The 27,702-nt window shown below is 37.3% G+C and overlaps 1 protein-coding gene across 1 annotated transcript in view; it reads right to left on the reverse strand.

Moving 5' to 3' along the window:
* MYO3A (myosin IIIA) overlaps positions 1 to 15,939 on the reverse strand; it is a 263,818-nt gene extending 247,879 nt beyond the window's left edge. The window contains exons 1-2 of the mRNA XM_023194848.2: positions 15,840 to 15,939; positions 14,337 to 14,423 (exon numbers count right to left, since the gene is read on the reverse strand). The gene's annotated coding sequence lies outside the window, so the exon portion shown is untranslated. The remainder of the gene's footprint in view (positions 1 to 14,336; positions 14,424 to 15,839) is intronic.
* Between the last annotated feature and the right edge of the window lie 11,763 nt (positions 15,940 to 27,702).

Genomic DNA, 27,702 nt, shown 5'->3' on the forward strand with positions numbered 1-27,702 from the left:
CCCTACAGTGCTTCTATTGTTTGTATATTCCCTGTTCTCTGGAGTTACTATTTCACAGTGATATCTTTCCTCAAATTTGTTTCTCCACAAATTTTTCCCTCTTTGCCATTTACTCTTTCCTACCAAACTTTACAAATGATGCCTGTACTTCATTATTAATTGAAAAAATGGAAGGAATACTAAATCCTTAATATTCTGACATCAAAAGCTACAAACCAATGTGCATCAAATGTAGTAAGTTCATTGCTATCCGGGGTAATTGCTGTTTGTCCTCAAATAGCCTTTTCCTTTGGTTCCTTCTTGTCCTGTAGATCTCAGTTCAAATGTCAATTTCTTAGGCCCTCCTTGACGAACCTTTATAAAGTTAGCCTTCTCCACTTACGCTGTTATTCTTTCATTAGAATGTAAGCTACATGAGGTATGGGCTCTGTTATTTTGTGACTGTATCCACAATTCCCAAAACAATGCCTAGCACATGATAGGCAATCAATAAATATTGACTAAATGGCCAAATGTTTATTTGTTCATTGTTAATTCTGACAGCGGAGACCTAATCTATCTTGTTCATTTCCAAATCTAATAATCGATTTGGCCTAACTCTGTTCCTGGAACATACAATAAATGTTAAATATATAGCTGTTGAATAAATGAATAAATAGGGTTCTTCAAAAACTACATTTTTTTAAGTTAGGAAGAGAAATAAGGTTTAGGGAGAACTGAAAAGAATAAGAAAATCCAAAACACAATAAGAGCACATTCTGATTCATTATACTTAAGGGCACATTATCTAGTAAACGGTTATGAATGCATGCTAAAAATTGTATTACTATATAAAAACACACTTCTGAATAGTTCTTAGAACACAATCTTTATGAAATTCATGCCTTTGATCCAAAATGCAAAGAGGTAATCAGTAATAATCATCCTCTTTAACAATTTCATAATCAGTGACAAAATCACTACTTCTTACATCTACTTGAGTCATGCAAATAAGCATTTATGCCATCTCTATAACATAAACGTTAGACCAAAAGACCAAATTAAATCTTGTTAAAGGTCTGAAATAGGAGTTGTCAAGCAAGAGAAACATTCATTACATGGAATACTGCCTTTCAAGCAGGAATGTTATTGAACACAGTTTTCATTTCTGATATATTAACTCTTAGGAGTTAACTGTTGGTTTTTCAATACACAGACATAACAATTCAATGAAAAAATGAATGAACAACAAATATGTGCAAAGTACTTTTATGAGTTTTGGAAATACAAAGATAGAAAACTCATGGATAGATTAATAAACATGTAACTATAACATATTATGAAAAGTGATAAATAATAATATAAATAAAGTACTATAATAGCCCAGGTGAAAAGCAATTAATTCTGAAGTGATCAGGAAAAGAATCAGAGAAAATTCTGAAGTGGTCAGGAAAAGATTTGAGCTGGACACTAAAAATAAGCAGGAATTTGTTTAAAATGCAATTTTTTCTTTAACAATTCTCAATCAGACAAATATTTAAAGCAGTGTATCAATACAGTGTAAAACATTATAAAGCAATAATCACAAAATGACAAAAACGAGGCATTTTGGAAACAGAATATACCTAGCCATGTTCCATATAAAGCAAACGAACAAAACTCCCAACACATAGGTAAAATGAAGCCATTTAAAATGACTGCTTCAAAATAATTAGACTGGAATTAGGCTAGAATCAAGTCTCCTGAGTGCTAAACTATACTTTTACCATACAAAGTTGTTTATTCTTTAAGAATGAAATAGAATGTCACAGCTAGTAAACAACTAATTACTTAATAACTACGGGAAACTGCACTTGACATAAAAATGTTTGTATATTTTCCCTAATCCTTTAGCATGCACAGAATTAAAAGTAAGTCTCTAGCCTGTAAAATTAAAACACATAATTAAGTTCTTAGTTATATGATCATGTAAGCCAAACAATTATTTTCAACATATATATTTAACATATTTTGATACGTGCATTTACCATAATTCTGAAAAGGTACTCGCCAAGCTACATTTTTAAAATGAATACTCATCTTTTTGAATAGATTTATTATATATTGAGCTTCTGGGTTTTTTTAAGATAGAAAAATTGGTCATAATACAATGAAAAATGTATCTTACTTCAGGATCTTCAGACTCATCTCAACAATTATTCTGCTTGTTTTTGTAAACATGCACTTAATTCTTCTTTAATAAAATAACCAAATTGGCTTCATGCTCATTCTAAAACATAGTAGGGCTGATCTCCCACAGGGTTATCTGTGTTCCCTCTGCCTAGAATGCTCTTTCTCCAGATATTGACATGGTTCACACCGCCACTTCCTTCAAGTCTTACATCAGCCTTCACATCCCCAGTAAATCCCACCCTGATCATCTTAATTAAAATTCCAGTCTGACTTCCTACATCCCATCCTGCCTCCCAACTCCTTGTCTCACTTACCCTGTTGCATTTTGATAACACTTATCACCTCCTAACACTCTCCATAATTTCCTATAATTATGTTTTATTTGTTTTCTCCACTACCAGAATGTAAGCCCCTTGAGGCCTGAAATGTTTATCCTGTTTTTTCACTGACGTACTTCAAAGACTTTAAAACCATGCCTGACACATAGTAGATAGTCCATAAATATTTGGTGAATATTAAGTAGAAATGAATAGAAAAGAATACATAGAAAATTTTCAAATGATTTCAACAATCAATTTTATCAAATATTTTTTAAAGAAATAATACCATCTTTGCCAGGCACGGCAGCTCACGCCTGTAATCTCAGCACTTTGGGAGGCCAAGGTGGGTGGATCACCTGAGGTCAGGAGTTCAAGACCCGCCTGACCAATATGGAGAAACCCCATCTCTACTAAACATAAAAAATTAGCCGGACATGGTGGTGCATGCCTGTAATCCCAGCTACTCGGGAGGCTGAGGCAGGAGAATCGCTTGAACCTGTTGCAGTGAGCCAAGATCTTGGCATTGCACTCCAGCCTGGGCAACAAGAGCAAAACTCAGCCTCAAAAAAAAAAAAAAAAAAAAAGAAGAAGAAGAAGAAAAGAAATAATATCATCTTATGCAATTTTGTTTTCAGAGAATAGAGATAGAGGGAATATGTGAAAGTATCTATAATAAGACAGACTGTACAAAATCAGATAAATTTATTAAACACAACCAAATGGAAATTCTGGATATAAAAAATAAAATAACTGAATTGAAAATCTTACTAAAGGAGTTCAAGAGCAGACTCGAATAGGCAGAAGAAAATATCAGTGAACTTGAAGACAAATTACTTGTAATTATCATCTGAAGGGCAGAAAGAAAAAAGAATGAAAGAAAATAAACAGAGCCTAAGGGACATATAGAACGTCACCAACAAAACCAATATATACATTATGAGAGTTCAAGAAGGAGAAGAGAAAGAGAAAGGGAAAGAGAGCTTATTTGAAGAAATAATGGCCAAAAACTTCACAAATTTAAGGAAAGTCATGCATCTGGAAATCCAAGAGGCTCACTGAATTGGAAGGCAAATCCAAAGAAACCCAAGCCCAGACATTATAATCAAGCTGTGAAAAGACAAAGACAAAAAAAAAAAAAAAAAAGGAAACTTAAAAGCAGCAAGAGAAAAGCAATTTATTACATACAAGGGACTCTCAAGATTATCAGTGAATTTCTCAGCAGAACTCTTGCAAGTTAGAAGGCAGCTTAAAGTGCTGAAAGATAAAAAACCTGTCAACTGAGAATTCTATATCTGGGAAACTATCCTTCAAAAAAGAGAACAAAATTAATTTTTGTTCCCAGATAAACAAAAATGGATGGAGTTCATTACCACTCCATCTGCCCTACAAGAAATGCCAAATGGAGCCCTTCAGGTTGAAATGAATGGATGCTAGACAGTATCTTGAAGTCTTATGAAAATGTAAAGTTCTCCAGTAAAAGTAATTACATGGAAAATTATAAAACCCAGTAGTACTGTAATTTTAGTTAATGCCACTTTTTTATCTTTAATTTCAAACACAAATGCATAAAAATAGTTATAAATCCATGTTAATCTATTTTACATATCTACAATATGTAAAATGTAATTTGTGACATCAATAACAAAGTGTGGGGGCAGAGCTGTAAAGCAGTAGAATTTTTATAAGTAATTGAGTTAAGTTGGTATCAGTTTAAAATAAGTTGCTATAATTTCAGGATATACCCATGGTAACCATAAAGAAAACAAGAAAAGAATCAAAACATGTCATTACAAAATATACACTAAATACAAGGGAGATAATACTAGAGGAAATGAGTAACAAAAATGTTATAACATCAAAAAACAACCAAAAAATGATAATGGTAAGTTCTTCTCTATTGGTGTTTTAAATGTAAATAGATTAAATTCTCCAATCAAAAAAGAGACTGGCAGAATGAATTTTAGAAAGAAACACACCTGATGCAACTATATGCTATCTACAAAAGACTTCAAGTCATAAACTCTTACAAGAGACAAAGAAAATGTGATCATGATAAAATGGTCAATTTGCCAAGTATACATAACAACTATACACATATATGTACCAAAATTTAGAGTTCTAAAATATATGAACAAACATTGACAGAACTAAAGGGGAAAAGAGACAGCTCTACAATAATAGTAGATGATTTCAATATCTACAATAATGCATAGAACAATGAGACAGAAAATCAGAAATAAAGGACACGATCAACACTATAGACCAACTGGATTTAACAGACATATACAAAACGCTGCACCCAACAATGACAGAATGCACATTTTTCTCAAGTGCACAGGAACATTCTTCATTATAGACTATGTGTTTGACTGCATTACAAGCCTTAATGAATTTAAAGGGACTGAAAACATACTAAACATCCTTTCTGATCAAAATGCAATGAAACTAGAAGACTGGAAAATCCACAAATATGTAGAAATTAAGCAGTACACTATTAAACAACCAATAAGTTATAGAAGAAATTACAAGAGAAAACCGAAAATATCTTGAATCAAATGAAAATAAAAATACAACATAGCAAAACTTATAGAATCCAGTGAAAGTACTGCTAAGAGATAAATTTGTTGCTCTAAAAGCTTAAATTTAAAAAAGGAAGAAAAATATGAAATCAATGATGTAACTTTACACTTCAAGGAACAAGAATAAGAGTAGCAAATTGAACCTAAAAGTGGCAAAAAAAAAAAAAAAAAAAAAAACCACTAGAAAATAATGAAGATGCAGCAGAGATAAATAAAACAGAGAACAAAAATGTAGAGAAAATCAACAAAACCATGAGTTGATTCTTCAAAAGGATCAACAAAATTGACAAATCTTTAAGCAGATTTACTAGAAGAGAGGACATAAATAACTAAAACAAGAAATCAAAGAGGGAAAATTATTACCAATTTCAGAGAAACAAAAATTATTAGAAGAGAGTACTGTTAACATTTGTATGCTAACAAATTGGATAAACTAGATGAAATAGACAAATTCCTAGAAACACACAACTCACCAAGACTGAATCATGATGAGGTAGAAAATCTGAAAAGAGGTATCACTTATAAAAGAGATTGAATTAGTAATCAAAAACTTCTCTACCACAACAACAACAAAATCTCAGGACCAGATCACTTCACTGGTAAATTCTACCAAACATTTAAAGAATAATTAACAACAACCCTTCTCAAACTCTTCCAAAAATATTAAAAAGAGGGAACACTTCCTAACTCATTCTATGAGGCCAGCATTACCCTGACACCAAAACCAGACAGTGGCGCTACAAGAGAAGAAAACTGGAGATGAATATATCTGTGAAGATTGATGCAAAAATCCTCAAAATACAGGCAAACTAACTTCAACAGCATGTTAAAAGGATGATACACCATGACCAACAGAGAATTATTCTGGACTACAAAAATTATTCAACATATGAAAATCAACCAGTGTAATATGTCATATTAACAGAAGAAAGGGGAAAAAACACATGATCATTTAAGTTGATGCAGCAAAAGCATTTGACAAAATTCACCCTTTCAAAATAAAAACACTCAACAAACTAAGAACAGAAAAAGACTACCTTGACATAATAACCATTTATAAAAAGCCCATAGCTAACATTATATTCAATGGTGCAAGACTAAAAGCTTCTTCCCTAAGATCAGGAACAACACAAAAATGCCCACTTTTACCATTTCTATTCAACATATTACTGGAAATCCCAGTCAGAGCAATCAGGCAAGAAACATAAATAAAAGCATTCAGACTGGAAAGAAAGAATTAAAATTATCTCTGTTCACAGACTATTTGATCTTATATGTACCAAATCCTAAAGAATCACATACACACACACACACACACACACACACACACACATGTTAGAACTAATTAATGAATTCAGCGAAGCTGCAGGATACAAAATCAACATGCAAAAATCTGTTGTTTTTCTGTACACTAACAATGAACAACTAGAAGAAATTAGGAAAACAATTTCATCTACAATAGAATCAAAAAGAATAAAATACTTAGGAATAAACTTAACCAAGGAGATGAAAGACTTGTGTATTGAAAACTACAAAATTGCTGAAAGAAATTAAAGAACACACAAATAAATGGAAAGATACCTGTGTTCATGGATTGGAAGATTTTATATTGGTTAAATGTCAATATTTCCCAAAGTGATCTATAAATTCAATGCAATTGCTATCAAAATCCCAATGATTTTTTTTTGCAGAAATAGAAATAAATACATCCTAAAACTCATGTGGAATCTCAAAGGATCTCCAGTAATCTTGTAAAGAAGAACAAAGTTGGAGGTTTTATACTTCCTGATTTCAAAACTTACTACAATGCTACAGTAATCAAATAATTGTGGTATTGGTACATATAGACAAATAGAGTGAAATAGACAGCCCAGAAATATAGTCAAATGATTTCCAACAACAGGGAAAAAACAGTCTTGTTAACAAGTGGTGGTGGGAAAACTGGATATCCACATGCAAAAGAATATTACTGTTAGATCACATACAAAAATTAACTCAAAATAGATCAAAGACTCAAACATAAGCTAAAATAATAAAACACTTAGAAGAAAACATAAGGGAGAAGCTTCATGAAAATGGATTTGGCAATGATTTCTTGGCTATGACTTCAAAAGCACAAGCAGAACAGAAAAAATACATAAATTGGACTTGATAAGAACCACAACTTTTGGATATCAAGGGATGTACAAAACATCAACAACAGAGTGAAAAGACAATCTTCACAATGAGAAAAAACATTTGCAAATCATATAATTGATAACAGGTTAACATACAGAATATATAAATAACTCCCACCACTCAAAAAAAAAACCTACCCAATTAAAAAATGAGCAAAGGATTTGATTAGAAGTTTCTCCAAATAATATACACAAATGGTCAATGAGCATATGAAATGATGTACAACATCCTAATAATTAGGAAAACGCAAATCAAAAAGTCACAATGAGATACCACTTCATGCTCATTATAAGTTATTATTTAGAAAAAAGAAACCCAGAAAGAGATTTCAGTGTTGTTAATGTTGTAGAGAAATTGGAACTCTTTTGCATTGCTAGCAGGAATATATTGCAGCTGCTGTGGAAAATAGTATGGCAATTCTTCACAAAAATAAATACAGACTTACCATAGTATAAAAATTTCATCTCTTGAATATAAGCCAAAGAATTCAATCAAAGGCTTAAAGAGATATTTGTACACCCACGTTAATGGCAGTATTATTCACAATAGCCAAAGACAGAAACAACCTACATGTCCACTGACAGATGGATAACAAAATGCTGTATACACTTACAAATGAAATATTATTTGGCTGGACGCGGTGGCTCATGCCTGTAATCCCAGCACTTTGGGAGGCCGAGGCAGCCGGATCACTTGAGGTCAGGAGTTCAAGACCAACATGGCCAACATGGTGAAACCCCATCTCTAATAAAAATATAAAAATCAGCCAGGTGTGATGGCACATGCCTGTAGTCCCAGGTACTCGGGAGGCGAGGCAGAGGCATCACTTGAACTCAGGAGGCAGAGGTGGCAGTGAGCTGAGATCGTGCCACTGCATTACAGCCTGTACGACAGAGAGAGACTCCGTCTAAAAAAAAAAAGAAAGAAAGAAAAAAGAAAAGAGATATTATTCAGCCTTAAAAAGGAAGGAAACTTGACACATAATACAACATGGATGAGATGGATGAGCCTAGAAGACCTTATGTTGAGCAACGTAAGCCAGCCGCAAAGGGAAATATATGATTCCACTCATATGAGGTGTCTAGAATAGTCAAATTCAAAGACACAAAGTAGAATTGTGGTTGCTAGCAGCTGAGGGAAGAAGGAAGAGGAACTATTGTTGAATGCAGAGTTTCAGTTTGGGAAAATAAAAAATTTCTGGAGATGGATGGTGTTAATGGTTGGGCAACAATGTGACTGTACTTAATGCCACAGAACTGCACATTTAAAAATGGTTTGAAAGGCAAATTTTATGTAATGTATGTTTTACCACAGCAATATAATTACCCAGAATGTAACACAGGGGGTCAAAATCATAGAAAAATGTGAAAACCAAGTTAAAAGATATGGAGAGGAGAATGGGATGATTAGGCTGCTCTCAGATCCATGCATAATCGTCCATCTCCTGAATCTTGGGGACTGACATCTCAAAACCATATTTTCTACACTCCTTGTCCAACTGGCTTCCTGCCCTGAGAAATTCTGCCAGTGAGTCCCAAGTAGGGAGAAGGGAGAAATCAAAATATTTTTCCTCTGCCTTCTTTGCTTTCTATGGTGATGTCTCCATCAGTTGCTGTGGCTCTCTATGGTCGCTGTTCCTGTAGGACAGAAACTGCCAGGGTTCTAGATAGCCTCAGATTCTGGGTTCTGCTAAGACTACCTCCTGCAGCCTGAGAAGTGACAACAGTTTTTTGCCACTGTTAACTTTTAAATTGCCTCACTATCCCCTATTTGGCTTTCAGATGTGACAAACATTTGTCACTAATTCTCCATATTAAATTCCTTCTGTTGAACTATATGGCATTAACTCTGTTTTCTTGACTGATTCAGCCTAATACAAATCTAATCAGAATTTGAGAAGAAAATAAGAGAATGGAGAAAAGGCAACCAATAATGACTGAGAGGGTTCCAAAACAGATGAAAGGTATGAACACTCCAATTCAGGAAAATTCGAATAAGATAAATAAAAAGAAATTCACACTTATATACACCACAATGAAACTATACAGCAACAAAGACAATAAGAAGCTCTTAAAGTCAACCAGATAGAAAAGATTATTACATACAGAGGAAAATAATTGGAATGACTGCTGATTTTTCAAAAGAAGACAGTAGCATAATATATTCAAAACACTGAAATAAAATAATTGCTAATCTGAAATTAACAAAAGTACCCATAAAATTATCTTTCAAGATGAAAGGCAAAATAAAGGTATTTTTCAGAAAAAAAAAAGTTTAACACCACTGACCCCTGAGAAAGAGCACTTTTAAAGGATATGCTTCAAAAATGACAATGATCCTGCAAGAAAGGTCTAAATTACCGAAAACAGCAAAGAAACTTTATGTTGTATCTAAACTAATACTAATTGTAGGATACAATAAAGGGCTATGTTGGACAAGGCGGAACAGTAATAATCAAAAGTGGAAATGTGATAGGATTTAAAATGTTCTAAGTTCCTCTATAGTTCAGGAAGCAGTTAGAAATAACTTTAGACTTTAAAAGAAAAATATATATGTCAAATACTTATAACAGTAGAATCTCAAATTACCATGTATAGTCTCCAAAATATTAAAGGGAAAAAAACCTGACTTTACAAAAGTCATTCAATTAAAAATTTCAGGAAAGGAGAATAAAGGAAATATAAAATAAAGAAAAAGCAGTAGAAATAGAAAGCACAAAATAACATGTGGAAATCACTATAATACACCAGTAACCACAATAATTGTAACTGGACTATACTCACCAGTGACAAGAAAGAAATTGGTAGCTATGGGCTGTTTGAAAGACATCCACCTAAAATCTAAATAGAGAGAAAAGAATGGAAGTACGATATGGTATCATGTAATCTTCAATAAAAGAAAGTGATGTGGCTAGCTCAATATCAGACAAAATATATTTTAAAGCAAAAATATTTATTAGAGGCAGGATGGCCACTACATAGTCATCAAAGACTTAAATCAGCAAGAAAATACAAAAACTCAAAACAGAACCCCAAAATATGTCAAATAAAAGCTGAAAGAAATAAAGAAATAAATTCACAATTTTAATGGGAGATTTTAACACACGTTCTCTGTAATTTTTTGATTAACTGAACAAAAAAAGTGTTTGTAAGGATAAATAAAATTTAAACAACGTAATTAACAAGGAGAATTTAATGGATATGCCAGAATACATATGAAATCCTACATACAAAAAAGAATAGATACACTCTCTAAGCACATATGATTGCAATGCAATTAAGAAATTAACTACTACAAACTACGTTGTTAAAAAAAAAAACTATACAATTGCATACCTTAAAAAGGCACTAAACAGTTTAAAAGTCAAAGAGGAAACATAATGAACATTTTAAAATAGACTTAGAACTGAGTAATAATGAAAATTCTACTCATCAAAATGTATGATCAGCAACTAAAATAGTGCACAGAGGAAAATATATAGCCTCAAATTTCACATTAGAAAGGAAGAAAAGCTAAAATTATATAAAACCAATGAAATCAGAAAAAGGGGAGAGAAGAAGGGTATAAATTAAAGAAAAACATTACAGGAAAAGAAAAATATAGACTAGGGGATTCATAAATGTAATAGTTCTTCAAAGATGATTTTTTAAAATAGGGAGATCCTTGTCAAGATTGATCAAGACAAAACAAGCAAGAAAGAAGGTACAGATGTGTAACATTAAGTACAAAAAGACTAACAAATTAGCGCAGAGACTAAAAAGATAATTTTATATTAATAAATCTAAAAACAGATTGGATGGACAATTTCCTAGAAATATTACAGAAGGAAAAAAAATAGAAAAATAAAAGCTATTTTTCTTGAAATGATTGCATTCATGGGCCCTCATATTTGAACTCCAAACACTTAATTCTTTACTCATATAACCTCTAAGGAGAGTACGTAAGTTAAACAAAAACCATTCTCTCCAAGCTCTGTATCTCATAATACTTCATATGTAATGACCAAATCCATTGGTGGAAGAGGCTAGAAACCCACCTTAGTAATAACTGCTTCGTAAGTGAACACAGGCACATTTTCTTTTCTAATATAATGCAAATATCAATAAATTTAATCAATAACTTTCCAAAATACATAGCGGCACCATTTTTTAAGGAAAATACAAGTTGCCTCATTGATACAGAACATGATAAGAAGGCAGCAGATGGCTTTACTCAAAACCAAGCAATATTTGAATATCACGAGTTTCACTTTTATAAACACTCATCATGTATATTCTGTAGAATATTATTCACAGATCCTTCCCTTTATGGACCCACTTCTATCAAGCTGCTTACACTGCATCACATAAGGATTACATCAGATTGAAAAGAAGTTGCTGCCTATGATGGAAGAAACACACTGGAGTTTCAGCTGGTCAGCTATAGAATTTTGTCTCTTTCCACAAAGTAGCCAGGATGATGTCAACATAGAAATCAGATCATCTGATTTTCCTGCTAAAAATCCCTCAAAATCCACATTCTTTACCACGTTCTCCAGACCCTGTGATCTGGCCATTTCTGACTTTCCTGTGTTCTCACCACTCTCAGTGACTTCTGCCTCAATTGCCTTCTGATGGGACTTAGAACATTGTTAAACCCTTTTCTGTCCCAGGACCTGCTGTTGTCTTTGCCTAGATGCTTTCCCTCAGCCTCTATCAGACTGGTTTGAACTTCTCTCACACATAGTCACACATCAGCAGGACCATACACAGTTACTACACCCGTAAATGCAATATCTCTGATTTTAATTTATTCTATAGATTATTCTCCTGGGATGATCACGAAAATAATAAAACAAAGCCCTCCTTTTTCAAAGAAACCTACAAAAAATTAAATTTGCCATGTAAAACACCAGTCTGAATCACCAAACAAGTTTCAGGTGTCTCCTTTCTTACAGAACACTAAAGCACAGGAATTGGTCTAGCTTAACTGGTCACAGAAATCTGGTCTAGCTTAATTATAGACCAGATGAACCGGACACACATTCTTTCCAGCTTTCCAACAACAGTAAAGTATAGTTTAAAACAGACCTTGTCCAGTTATATGTATGCTCTGTTTTGAATGAGCCATAACCAATGTTTTGTTCCCTTCAATTTGCTTTAAAATGTTTTGCAGAGAGGAAAATACAAAATCTACTTATATACTTTTGTACATGTATTCAGTTCTCCACCATTCATTTTCTCCCTTTATAATTATGGGGATTAAAGTACTTGCTTAAAATAAATGCTGGAACCAAAAGAAAGGCTATAATTTCCTTAAAAAAAATTTCCATCTTTAAAAGGTGAGCCCCCCAAAAACTTGAAGTCACCAGATCATTATTTTAAGTTTTAGTATAAATGTGTAAGTCAATGTCCACAGCTGTAAAATGGGATAATAACGCATGTCTGAACAAATTCTCTCAGAATTGATATAAGTATCACCTGAGTTTTATGAGTAACTGCTTTGTAAGTTGCAATATAGGATTATTCTCCTTTTCAAAGGATGACAGTAAAGTTATTGTGTGAGCCACACAATGAACTGTTCAAGTTAGTAACGGATATTTCCAGAGTCAGAAGTCACAAACTCAAATGTCTGCAGGGGTGAGGGAGGTGAAACACAGGAGTGAAGCAGGTCTTGATGAAATAAAGGCAGAGGATGACAGCAACAGCAAAGTGGAGAAGGTATACTCTATCCAAAGTGGGCAACTCTTCCTGGCTTCTGCCATGAGCAGTTGCAAGAGCTGTCTTGCCTGGTCCTCCGTTTTTTCATTAGAAGCCAGGACTCCAGGAACTAACACAAAATTAACTAATTTGAAAATATTGGTAAGTAAATCAATTATTTTAAAGTACTGAGCTAACCCAAAGAAACACTTCTGAAGGCCAAATTCAGGCTTGAAACTATCAGCATACTACTTTTATATGAGGTTCTGCATTTTTATCAAGAAATGACCTATAAATATAAACATATCCACATTGTCTAATCACCCTCAGATATCAGGAAAAATGGATATTCACAGTGACTAGTTTTCTTTTTTCTAACTGCGTACCATATTCCAGGTACCTGCTGTGCTTAAAGTTTTACATGCAGTATGTCATTTAATTCTCAGGAGAAGCCCTTTAGAAAAGCATTACTGTAACCCATATTTTCAGAAAAGAAAACTGAAGATTAGAAAGTTTTTAAGGTCATAATGTTTAAGTTCATGGTAGAAATTAAGTGTCCAATGACAGATGATTTTAGTTCAAAAGAGTAATGCTTCCCAACTTGAGGTTCCTAACTCCCTATGTGTCGCCAAAGTAGTAAGCGATCGTCTGTGAATCAATCTGAAAGCTTATCAGAAATCTTCTATTTACCCTCTAATGAATAACTGAGTTTGTTTCCTATTACTAAGGGAAGGGAGTTTGTTTGTTAGGTACAATCATTCAAATTATCAATTCCCAGACAAAACTAACGAAAGGATCCTTGTCCGTAAAAAGAAAAAGAACGCAGTTGGAAATAACACTGCAGAAATTATTCACATAATAAACATTTTACAAACTTTATATGATTTATATAAAATAATTACACATTCTAAAGGGTATTTAAGCCTCCAAATATTTATCAAAACCACTTGTAGCAAATAATGGACCTTCAAATATTTTGGATTTGACAGAGAAAGTTATTTTTCAAAGAATATATGCAAAAAAAATTAGCGTGTAAAGATGCAGTCGAAAAAGGACAAGATGCTGCTATCAAATTATGTGACATGACCAAATTTTAATATATGTATATATACACACATATACTAAGTTGATATTAAAGATTACCAAATTCAATCTTTTAGTTTGCATTTTTGTCCCCAGATAATAATTTTAAAGGACTAAGACAAATGAATGTAATTTTTCACATGCCAGACATCCCATCAATATATTCATAAAGCCCATGTTATGTTTGAAAGCTTATGCATCTGTAAATTTTCCCATTTTAAAATAATTATCTTTTATAGTGTAATAAAAATCAATATGGCAGGAATAACATGCACCCCCATTTATCTGTCAAAACTTGGCACTTAGGTTCTGGCAAATCCAGAACACTTCTCAATTTTATCACCTACCGTTAGCAAAGCTTGAAAATAACGCATAATAATGCTCAGACGCCAAGACTTTGAATACTGTGTCCAGGCTGCACTGGGGCCCTGGGCCTGTAACCCAAAACAAAAAGATCATGGCTTTATGGGAGTAAACATTCAGGATCCGGGGGAAATAACCAGAAGTTGAACTTAGAAACTTCTAGGTAGAAGGGCAAGACAAATAGTTTATTCCTCAGTAACTAAGTTTTCGCACTTCTACACAATGAACAAGGAATTCAGAGCCCCTCATTTCATGTGCTGGCATTAAACAACTCTCCGGCTACCAGATCCGTGTGTATTATAAAAATGCTTAAGAGGCCTTAACTGCACCTGTACAATTAGTTAATTCACCAAGAAAACTAGAAACAATCAGAAAATCCATGAAGATTCTTTGAGTTTTCAAAAACGCTTAGTGTATAGGGTTCAGTGGCATTACAACAGTTATTTCAAGGCTTATGGCCAATTACCATTCTAATAATAATAATGAAAATTTTTTTCTGGGATAGCAGCAAGGTGCGAATTAGCAACTACTTGGAGAACGGAACAGAGCTGTTCGTGAGCAGAGTTGAAAGGACATCCTTCTTCTGGTAGGTTTCTCTATTTCTCAATAATGATCATACTTTTCTTGTCTGCTCTTTCTCCTTAAAAGGAAAACTCCTTTACAGACGCATTTGGGGTTGCAGGGACCCCAGCTCCACCCACCTGCTTGTTACGAGAAATCACCCAGAACGCAGTTCCCTCAGGGACGGGCCACCCAGCGCCACCTGTGGGCGGCGCCGCCAAGCCCGCGAGCGCCACAGGTCTCTGAGGCGCCAGACCCGGCGCCTCCTCCCTCCAGTCCCTCTGAAGTCCCCCTCAGTTCTCGCCCCTCGTTACTCTTCGAGGTTCTCCCTTTACGTTTCTTTCCCAAGTTCACACCTCAAGATCTTCCTTCACCCCTCACGCCACCCTTCCCGTTCCCTTTCCCTCCTCCTGCTTCCCCATCACGTTCACCCCTCCTGTTCCCTCCTCAAGTTCATTCCTCACGTTCCCTCCTCGAGATCCCCCCTCACTATCCCCTCGCGTTCCCTCCTCGGGTTCACCCACAAGATCTTCCTTCAAGGCCACCCCTCACGTTCACCCTTCCCGTTCCCTCCTCCTGGCTCCCCCTCGAGTTCACCCCCCGCCCCCGTTTCCCCCTCAAATTCATCCCTCTCCTTCTCCCCTCGAGCTCTCCCATGCAGTTCAGGCCTCACGTTCCCCTTCTCTGTTTCCCGCTCCACTTTTCCCCTCGAGTCCCTTCTCTCACCCCAGGCCCCGACACACACACACAGGTCCTCCGGGTCTGCCCTGGGTGAGCCGGCGGTGGCGGCGGCCTCGCGCTCAGGGAGCCCCGGGCCGGCCCCTCAAGCCCCAGGGTCCAAGGAAGCGGGGCCGCCTCCAGCGCCGCGCGGACCCCGCAACCCGCCGCCGCCCCACGCCAGTCCCCGGCGCTGCCCCGACCCGTACCTGGGCAGGAAGCCGCGCGCCTCCTTACTCCTTTCTCCGGGCGCTGGCTACGGGCGCTACCTCGAGGGGCGGGCAGGGGCAGCCGAGCCGGGGAGGAACTGGGCGGCCTGCAGGGGGCGGGCCGAAGGTCGGCGGGAGGATCTGACCTGGGCCTGCCGGACCGAGGGCGCCCCTTATCCCGGCTCGCGGGGAATATTCTTCCTCTCGCCGCGCTCTCCACCGCCCGCAGGAGGAGGCCGCGCCGTCCGCGCCATCCAGATCCTCGGAGGGCCCTTGGCTGGCTGCCGAGGGGCTTCCCGGGACTCCAGCCGCGCCTCCTTGGCCTGGAGCCCGGCGAGAAGGGAGTGAGGCCCCCGGATCCAGGAGCCCGCAGGTACTGGCCCAGTGCCTGGAGCAAATTCTGCTCCCGGCCCCGCGTGGTATTTTCCTCCCAGGAACTTCCCCACACTGCGAGGGGCCCGGACCCGGAGAATGTAATGGGTTTCAGGGCCAAGAGGGATAATGGCTAATGAGATCGCTCCCAGGGTCCAGTTCCCTTTTGCAGACTGATAAGGAGGTTAGGGCTGGGGCTGAAGTCAAAGGCAGGAACTTCAGCCCTCAGGAAGCAGCCCGTTAGTCACCAACCCTCTACCTGGTCCTTTGCAATCCTTTCCAGACCATCTGTGGTCTCCTGTCACACAGGGCTCACTTGGGGGGACCCTTATGGCCAGATTCTCTTGAACAGTCTCTAGGGACATTTTGAGTATTGCTATACCTTCATCCATTCAACAGGTGAGAACTACAACAAAAATATCCTTTGATTCTGTTAATTGTCTCAGTGGGTCTTTCATGTTATCTAAATGAGAATTATAGAAGAGACCAAAAAGAGGTTATCTAATCCTAATCAATGTGTATCTTAAGAAAAAAATGTGATTTAAAAAATCTATTTCAAAAGGTCATTCAGTATATTCAAGATCCTTCCTCTTAAAGTAGCTTTAAAATTTAGAAATTGGGCCGGGCGCGGTGGCTCACGCCTGTAATCCCAGCACTTTGGGAGGCAGAGGCAGGCGGATCACGAGGTCAAGAGATCGAGACCATCCTGGCTAACACAGTAAAACCCCGTTTCTACTAAAAAATACAAAAATTTCGCTGGGCATGGTGGCAGGCCCATGTAGTCCCAGCTACTTGGGAGGCTGAGGCAGGAGAATGGCGTGAACCCGGGAGGCGGAGCTTGCAGTGAGCCGAGATTACACCACTGCACTCCAGCCTGGGTGACACAGCGAGACTCTGTCTCGAAAAAGAAATTTAGAAATTGAACAGTGGTTTTTAACAGGGATGATATTGAATCAATAGCCTAACATATATGAACAGCTTCAAATTTTCAAGAAGTTATTTCATCAGAAAACGGATCACAGCACATATATTATTGAATATAATTATGGCCATTTGGACGTACCTGGGAGATTTTAAGAATTAAGCAGAGCAACTGAGTGCTCACATACAAAATAAAGTCACAATCACAACAGAGATAAACAATACCCAATTAAAATACAATAGAAAAATAAATCCCGTTCACAACAGAAACATGAAAGAACACGAAATAACTAAGAATGATAAAAAATGAGAAATATAGGAGAAAAGTGGGAAAATTTTTTAAATGCAGGATTCTTGAGAGACTACTTATAATTGGAAAGACACAGGAATCCTAAGTGAGAAGACAAGATGTTAAACACATAATTACTACCTCCCAAATTAAGAGACAAATGTATTCTAGAATTCGTATGAAAACTACAGAAGCTAGAAGAGGTAAGTCCAGTGGCTCTCAGAGTGTGGTCTAGGAGAAATTTGTTGGGGGTCGGGGGCGGTCTCTGAAACCATTTCAGGAAGTTCACAGGATCAAAATTGCTTTAATAATAGCAATAAGACTTTTTTCCACTCCTTTTTATCTACTATTTTTAAAATGAATTTATGATGAAGTTCTCCAGTGGCTCTATAATATGTAATATCACACAGATTAAATGTAGAAACTGATAACGTCTTCTATTATGCCAGACATTAAAGAAATGTGCAAGAATGTAAAATAATGCCACTCTTACCATTAAATTTTTTTGGTTTTGGAAAATACAGGTATTTTTCATTTAAAAGTATGCTATTCATGTTAACATGTAATGAGCTTACTAGTGAAATATATTTTTAAAATTTCTCTGTTTTAATTGCTATAACATAAAAGTTCTTTGGAGCCCTCAAAACTTTTTGAGAGTGTAAATAAAGGAGGGTTTTAAGACCAAAACATTGAGAACCTTTTTTTTTTCTTTGAGATGGAGTCTCACTCTGTTGCCAGTCTGGAGTGCGGTAGCATGATCTTGGCTCACTGCAACCTCCACCTCCCAGGTTCAATTGATTCTCCTGCCTCAGCCTCCCGAGTAGCTGGGACTACAGGCGCCCGACACCATGCCTTGCTAATTTTTGTATTTTTAGTAGAGACAGGGTTTCACCATGTTGGGCAGGATGGTCTCGATCTCCTGATCTTGGGATCCACCCACCTCGGCCTCCCAAAGTGCTGGGATTACTGGCGTGAGCCACTGCCTCCGGCCCCAAGACCCTTTTGATAGATAAGACAACGGAAAAAGAAACATGTAATTATGCTATAATAATGAAAAGAATGACATTAACACGGAATAGAATAGTGTGTCCAGTCCAACCAACCTAAGACCATCAAGGACAAAACCTACAGTCCCACAAAGTTGAGTTCACTGACTCAATGTTACAGTGGAAATACTACACGCTAGAGGAGCCATGAAGTGGAGTTTTGATAGGCTCAAAGCAAAGCAGAGCTGGGAGTAAGGGTTCAACATGAGGTTTGGGCTGTGACCAAGGGTTCTGTTTCCTTGGATAAATGTGGAATGCTGTCTTAGGAAACTCCTTATCTGAAGCTCTGTACTTGAGTTGTAAATCCGGACCACGTCTCTGTTGTCAAAGTGAGTTAGATCCTACAAGCCAATTATGGGAGATTTCATTCTTAGTGACATAATTTCAAAAATCAAATTTTCTGGTAGTCTATGAGCATAGGAAGCAAGATTTTCTGATGAGTTTAGAAAGAAGTAGTCACTCAAAAAAAAGGGACTGTTGTTGACATTTCACAGCATAGCCTGCCCTTGGAAGAAGCATGGTGTCCTGTTCATCTTACACCTGGCAATATCAACTTTTTTTTTTTTCCTTATGCTGCTCAGGCTGGTCTCAAACTCCTGGGTGCAAGAGATCCTCCCATCTCAATCTCCTGAGTAGCTGGGACTACAGGTGCATGCCACAGTCCAGCCTCATTCCAGTTTTAACCCACCCATCTAGTTCTTGTCCAAAAGGCTCAGAGAAAGCAGAACTGGGTCAAGCAAGGTGGATCATGCCTGTAATCCCAGCTACTCAGGAGGCTGGGGAGGTGGAGCAATCTCAGTGAGCGGAGATCACGCTTCTGCACTGGATGACAAAGCAAGACTCCATCTCAAAAAAAAAAGAGAGAGAGAGAGAGAAATGAATGCACTTGCCAGGAGCAAACTTCCACCTTGTAGGCTAATGGCATCTCATCAGTGAGCCCAGCACAAGTGACCCAGTGATCTGGGAGATCAATTAATGGAAGAAAGATTGCTCATTCCTGCTTTCTGAGCTTCAGAAACCCTACCTTGTGATATTTGTGCATGAATTGCAGCCTAATCAAATTAGTTCTCAAATTTAGCCTTATCTGTCTCTTCTGCTGATATTGCCTTAATTTAGCCCTTCACCATCCTAGAGTATTCCAGATGTTTCCTGATTTTTCTACTGCTTTGCTCTCTCCACTTTATAATAAGTCAAATCATTGCATGTATTACTCACACCCCTTGTAGGAAGACTCCATGCGTTTATAATTATGCCTGGGTGGTGACACTCTCAGGCAAGAAAACAAAGTAAATTGCCTGTAGGTCTAAAAGTTCTCTCTTTTAAAAGTGCAAACTTTCTTTTAGTGCATTATTTAATTTTGTATGCACAATGTCCCTCTTTAATGGAAATACCTGTAAGGTAGGTGTTTCTATTTACTAATAAGGAAGCTGAAGCGAGGAATCAATGATTTCTCGAAGGCCACCATCTTAGTAATCACCTCTGTATCACAATAAATTCCAAAAGTTACCACCTCTGTAAATGCTCAAATTAGAGTTTGATTCTCATAGAGCTATCAAGGATGAAAACATGATGCTTCAAATGTTCTAAACACCCTTGAACTCGCTTCCCAGTGGTGGCCCAAGAATGGGCTTCAGCCTTCCTGTGTCCTAGGGACTTTCTTAGGACCTTTCTTTCTTCTCTGTATCCACACTGAATTCCCACTCCCTTTTATACTTACTGAACCACTATCATCTTAATTGTGATATACTTGACTGTTCTTTTCATAGGAAAATGCATTTGCCAGAGTTAGCATGATGGATATAGCAGACCACTTTTAAGGAATCCATCCCTCCATTTCTTATTCATTACTCAATTAATATTTATTGGGTGCTTCTAGGTGCTGCAACTGTTCTAGGCATTGAATTTGCAACCCGTCTTTGCCATATATAACTATAAAATGTTTGGAAAATTGCCTTCTATATGTGCTGATACTCTAAGATGGAAGATAACCAATATAAGTGATATTCAGTTAAAACCTACACATTCTTTCACTACTAAACTTATCTAAATCATCTGACCATCTGTATTATTAACTTTTTAGAACACGTGGCTCTGGTGTTTTCTTATTATTTTGGGCACTTTTGGCTGGTTGTGTCTTCATTGTCAGTTTTGCAGCTATCAGGACCTTGAAACATTTACATATCCATACTACTCATTCAAGTACATCAAAATGATCATCTTATATGTATTCAGGCAGGAGTCCAAGATTTGACTTATACAGTTGTTAGTAAAATATTCCACATTTTAAGATCTTATTGGTGGCCTCTACTTGATGTTTCTCTATTAATTTTGAACTTTTGTCATCGTTTTGCCATTATGTTACTGTGTGGGAGAGAGGAAGTGTATAATTTCACATATAATTTAACTGAAATGTGCACTTTTGTAAAGTGCATGCCAACTGTTTCATATAGCACCTACTGCATAGAATTTATTTTCCTACTAATCTGTACATTTCAGGCAGTGCTAAAATGAATAGAATGGAAGAATAGGTCTCATTTGCTGTATAGTTAGTTTTTCTTTTTTTGCTATTTATTTCTTACCTGGACCTAAATTCATTTATTATCAGATACTTCCATTGAATCTCATGACTGACACAATAACATTTCAAATAATTGTTATTAGAATGTAAATATTTGGTTTGGATTCTTCACTGGAAATAAAGCTGCAGATTAAAAGTAGTTTCATTCTGAAAGGTGTGTTTTCCAAGAAAACGTAATGAAGACCATAAATAAGACGAGTTTATAATCCACACATTTTGGGGATAGAGAGAAGGGACAAGTATTGAGAAAACAAAGTAGGGTGTAAAACCTCTTTAAGGCCAGGAGTCGTGTCTCATGCCAATAATCCCAGCAATTTGGGAAGCTGAGACAGGCAGATTGCTTGAGCTCAGAAGTTCGAGAGCAGCGTGGGCAACATGACAAAACCCCATCTCTAGCAAAAAATACAAAAATTTATCCAGGCATGGTGGTGCATGCCTATAGTCCCAGCTACTCAGGAGGCTAAGGTGGGAGGATGGCTTGAGCCTGGGAGACAAAGTTGCAGTGAGCCGAGATCACGCAACTGTATTCCAGTCTTGGTGACAGAGTGAGACTCCTATCTGAATAATAATAATAATAATAATAATAATAATAAAAGTCTTTAAAAAGTAAAGTAGATGTGTGCAGTGGCTCAGGCCAGCAGGCTTCAGGGCCACCTTTGGGAGGCCAGAGCAGGAAGATCCCTTGAGGCCAGGAGTTTGAGACCAGCCTGGGCAACATAGTGAGACCTCATCTCTACAATAAAAAAATTTTTAAATAAAGATAAAAAGAAGTAAAGGAAGGTATTTGACATATTTTCTTCAAAATATTTACAGCTAACATGATTTTCTAAACATTTGATATTACCGTAGGTTTTTCTTATTTTTGTTTTTAAGCCCTCTGTATCACAGCAGTACTAGCAGTCTATGTTTATCCTCCTGAGTTTTCCTTTGTGGAGTATATTGGATTGGAGGCTAGGGGAGTCATGGGAATGAAAGGTTATTTGAACATCATTTACTCCAACTCCCTGTTTTATGGAGTAGGACATTTGGGGTTAATTCACCTGCCTGAGGTCATATGTCAAGGTAGTGGCACAGCCACGATCTCAAAGAGAGCCGTGGTTTTTCTTTGTGCACATGCTCTTGCCCAGGCATTCCACTCACATTCTGAGCAATATTAGGATAGTTGGGCTTGGGCTACTGGAAACTCAGTTGGGAAGGTACCTGTGATGGTCCTACAAATAGATATAATTTGCTACAGTCTCTATTGTTAACCTTATACTCATGGACCACAACTCATTTTCTGCAGGAAACAAGGACATCCTTACCCCAATGGTGTAGAATCCTGCTTGTAAAGGATCAGTACCTAGAAAAAAAAATTAAGAAAATAAGTTATTTCTTATTTTGTTCATTCAAAAAATATGACTCAAGAGCTTCTTGTATGCCAGGTGTTCTAAGTGTAGGGAATATGACAACCCAAGAAATTGTCAAAAATCTCTGCCTTTAGGCAAATTGTGTTCTAGTTGTGGAAACAAAATAAATCAGCAAATAAGTAAAATATACTGCATTTTACTTTAATTTAATTAATTAATTTATTTTTTGTGACAGTCTTGCTCTGTCACCCAGGTTGGAGTGCAGTGGCACAATCTCTGCTCACTACAACCTCCACCTCCTGGGTTCAAGCGATTCTCCTGCCTCAGCCTCCCGAGTAGCTGGGACTACAGGTGCAGGCTAACACACCGGGCTAATTTTTTTTTTTTTTTTTTGTATTTTTAGTAGAGACGGGGTTTCACCATGTTGGCCAGGCTGGTCTCTAACTCCTGACCTCAAGTGATCCTCCCGCCTTGGCCTTTCAAAGTGCTGGGATTACAGGCGTGAGCCATCGCACCCGGCAAATATACTGTATTTTAGATGTTGATAAATGTGAAAATAAATAGAACGGGGAAAGGGGATAAATAGTGGGTGAAAGGGTGGAGGCTGCAATTTTCAGCAGGATGGGAGGGCAGGGTCCACGGCGAAGGTGACAGTTGGGCCCTAGAGGAATGAGAGTGTGGGGTGAGGCTGGGGGATGGAGCCTGTGGAGCACAGAGGTTCCTTTGAAACCACGGAGGTGCAGAGTGGCATGGAAGAGGAGTGTCTCCTCTGAAGCACCCTGATCTCCAGGGATTCCTTCCTTACTCCCTCTTTGCTCCAGCCAGTGGAAGTATGACTGGTGTAAGAGTTTACCTCCTGACCAGAGCTGTCTCAAGAATTTAGGAATTTAAAATGTTGCAAGCGCTTGTAATAAGTGGAAGAGGAGTAGAAGGAAGGAATTAAGAGCTGGAAGCTCCCTCATGGGGATTCTGAGTTTATATAACACAATTAACATTGTTCCCCTTGATGGCCCCCTCTCCACCTCATCCCTTTGTGACACCCCAGCCTGTTGATGACATTTGCTCTGAAGACTACCTCTTTTCCTCAGCTGTGATTCCAAGTGTTTACTTCTTGAGTTCCACAAATCAAAGTCTCTCTTTGATGTTCATTTTAACCAATTTTCATTCATATACACATAGACATGATGTTGGTGGAGAAGAGAAGCCAAACAGTTTTATTTCCTCTGGTGGCTGACTAGAATGACTCCCTCCCAGTCTGAAGGGTTCCAGAAGTCATTTGGGAATTCACTCTGTAGCAGAGCCCTTTTTCCTGTAGTTGCTTGAGAAGGAAGAGAGAACATCAGTAAACTCCTGGTTTCTGCTCTGATGCAAGAGTAACCTTGAGGATATTCTTAATTTATCAGCATCATGCAGAATGTCACCATTCAATGATTGAATTGTGAATTTAATTAAGTAGTGATTTGGGTGTTCCTAAGTAGATATATTCACAGTATGGTAGAGTTGGAAAAAGGATGGAGGTAAAAACTATTTTGGAGGGAAGTGACCTGAAAATACAGAGCAAAATTCTTGTTTTCCATTAGTTACCAGGTATTTTATAAACCTTATATATGACTTTTGTATGTACAGAACCATCCATTAACTTTGAATGATCAGATGCTAGGGTGTGAGGAATTTTCAGGCCAAAATGCACCGGGTAGTTGTCTCCTATTGGCAGTGTGATATTACAGATAACCTCTAGGAGATCCTGAACATATTCAGGCAAAACCAGGCAAACAAACATTCAGGATGTTACCAGTGTGGAAAACCCCTAGGAGGTGAGTATGGCAGGGATCAGTTTGAAAAAGAGGGTAAATAGAATGAAACTACTTTGGTTATAAAAGTGCTGCAAATGTATGAGAGTACTTCAGAACTACTCTCTACACTACAAAAGCCAACAGGTGTAGTTATGCAGTTCCTTTTATGTTGTTACACTTCAATAGAATTTATTTAGTTTTGCTTCTTTTTCACCTATGAAATGTGTATTAGTCAGGCTTCTCCAGAGAAACAGAACCAATAGAATATATGTAGACATATAAAAAGGGATTTGTTATAAGGAATTAGATCATGCAATTTTGGAGGCTGAGAAGTCTCACCATCTGCTGTGGAGAACTGGTGGTATAGTTTCAGTCTAAGCCCAAAGGCCTGAGAACCAGGAGAGCCCATGGTGTGAGTCCTGACTTCTGAGACCCAAGAACCAGGAGCTATGATGTCCGATATCCCAGGGCAAGAGAACATGCATGTCCCAGATCAACACAAGAGAGATAATTCACCTTTCCTCTGTCTCTTTGTTCTTTGTAGACCTTCAATAGACTGGATAGTGCCCATCCACATTGGTGAGGGCAGTCTCTTTATTCAGTCTACTGATTCAAATGTTCATTTCTTCCAGAGACATTCTCACAAACACACCCAGGAATAATGTTTTACCAGCTACCTGGATATCCGTTTAGCCCAGTCAAATTGGCACATGAAACTAACCATCACAAAACTCAACTCTTATTTTAAGATAGCAGTTTTAAAAAAATTTACTACACACGTTTAATTAAATTTATTTTCAGTTTACCTCTCAGTTGTACTACTTACTAGCTATATTACAATGAGTACAACATTTAGTATTTCTGCACCTTGATTTAGTTCTCTAGAAAATGGTGAGTACTAATATTGTCTACATCACAAAATTATTTTGAGAATTAAATAAAATTAACATTATAAGGGCTCAGGACATTACATGGCATGTAATACATAATTATTATATATTAGCTATAATTATTACTGTTGTGTCATCATTATTATAATTACCATCATTTTCTCACAGAAGGATTTCAGGGCTATTATTACAAAACTCTTTCCCTTGTGTTTCCAATACACCAACTATTTCAATCAAGAAAATTAATAGCCTATGGAGAGAGAGTGGCCTTTGTCATCACTGTGATTCATTCTATTAAATGTATTAAAAGTAATGGCAAAAACCACAATTACTTTTGCACCAGCATAAATTCACTAGGTGCATGAATTTTGCATAATTCTTTTAATTTCTTGGAACCTTGATGTTTCTCATTTGTTCAACAAGGTAGACATTATTAATCCCTTCAACGAGATGTGAAGAACAAAGTTCAGAAAGGTTAAGGATGGTAAACAATATCACATTTAAGGGCTTGGCACTTCATTGACTCTATAAATAGTAGCTACTACTTTGAGCTATTATTCCCTTTCATGAAAATCCTCATACTAAAACTATGTGCTTCTTCCAACAGAGACAACCAAAATTAAGGCTGATGGAGAAATTTCCCCCAGCAATACCACTTAAAAATATATATTTTTAACTTTAATTACCTGGTATTAAGTTTTCTGCAGGAATACAAATAAAATTGCAAGTATGGCTTCTGAGAACCTACTGTTTTTTGCTAACCATATTCTTTCCTTGAATGAAGATTCTGTATTATATAAATGAATCCTTGTCTTCCTGACGTAGATGATTAAATGTAGCAAAATAGCTACACATAGCAACTGCCTGGCTCCTTTTCAACAGGAACACACCTAGGGGTCTGGTTCTGTCACTGGGGAGTGCCACAGACTCAAGTTCTACCAGACCAGGACAGAGCGTTGTCACTGAGGAACTTGGGTTGAGCCAGCTCTATCACATTTCCTATGACTGGTCTCATCAACACTGAAAGGCAGGCTGGTGCCCCTGAAGAACAGCCCCAGATTTCAAACCTGATCCATCGTTTCCAATGAGGAATCATAGGAGCAACTAAAGATGGATCATATAATAACGGAAAAAAATCTATTTGACAAAATAATTGCATTTTCGCTTGTCAATTCATTACTGCTAAAAAGTCCTTCTTTGACAAAAACTTCCATAATACTGCACATTGGGGTCAGGAGAAGGAAGAAGAGGGAAAAAGGAGGGAAAAAATCAACGGAGAAAATAATTATTGCATATCTCACTCCAAAGCAAACTTCCTTCAACATCAAAGGAAGGATGTCAAGGAATTACATAAAGGTCATTTAATGACCATGAAATAGAATTTTTAGAGCAGCATGGTTCAGGGTGAACTTGTGATTAGCAATACAATTAGCCTTCCCTATGATTGCAATAGTTAATTAATAGGCCAAGAGTTCTGAACATGTGCATTCGTGGAAGAATTTTGTTCCCTTTGATTTAAGCAAATAGCAATAAAACTCCCAATTTGCCTTCTTTTTGAGGGTTCATGGGGCTGAAACGAAGGCATAGCTTTGTCTTCCCCATTGCAAACTAACTTCTGGTTTCAAAATGTTGCAAAAGTCTTTGCCATGTAATGAATTCATTTGATGCTGAAGCATCCAGTGATGGGATGATGCAAGTTATCTTGGTGGCATTAAATTATACATTCACCTAAAGCTGAGGTAAAGTAATCCCACAGAGTTTGTTAAAATATTTACATTGCCAATTAGTGTAATGGGGGCACCAGATTCTGTACAAGATAGCTTTGAAAAGCAGGAAAACCAGTTAAGTAAATGTAAAAAAAAAAAAAAAGATACACCTTTGTAAAGAAGTTAGAACATGTTTTCAGAGTCACCATCTCATTTCATTTTCAGCCAAACTCACAAGGAATTTACACTTTTGAGCATTTGGTCTATGATCCTTATAAACAAATGCAGGGACATCTTTCAGGCAAAGCAAATCATAGCAAATAATTTTAGCTTCTTGTTATACGGGCTTTTGCCATTGTTGGTACTAGGCAGAGTCCAGATTGGATGGGTGATAGGTGGGAGGATAAATATTGAGGATGATTGCCTCCTGTGGTGCCAAAGAGAAGCTGAAGCTGAGATGCACATCTGTATGCTGCGAGGTTGCCATGTCCTCATCATCTTCAAGAAAAAGAGTGGAACTACCCTCATCCCTTCCATATGCATTTGCCTTTCTGAAATTTTTTTTATTGTGACAGTCAAGATACAATTAATTATCATTTCAATGAGTTTATCTGAGAAAAGAAAAAAGCATATTGAACACTAACCCTGTACCATATGTCTACTAGGTCCTTTGCATACATCATTTAACTTAATCCTCACAAGAACCCTACTGGAGGCTGGGTGCAGTAGTTCATACCTGTAATGCCAGCACTTTGGGAGGCTGAGGTAGGAAAATCATTTGAGGTCAGGAGTTTGAGACCAGCCTCGGCAACATAGAGAACATAGATCCTATCTTTACAAAAACAAACAAACACAATTTGGTAGGGTGTGGTGGCACACACCTGTAGTCCCAGCTCGTTAGGAGGCTGAGGCAGGAGGA

Source organism: Piliocolobus tephrosceles, chromosome 9 (assembly GCF_002776525.5).
Source record: "Piliocolobus tephrosceles isolate RC106 chromosome 9, ASM277652v3, whole genome shotgun sequence".
NCBI classification, from domain to species: domain Eukaryota; kingdom Metazoa; phylum Chordata; class Mammalia; order Primates; family Cercopithecidae; genus Piliocolobus; species Piliocolobus tephrosceles.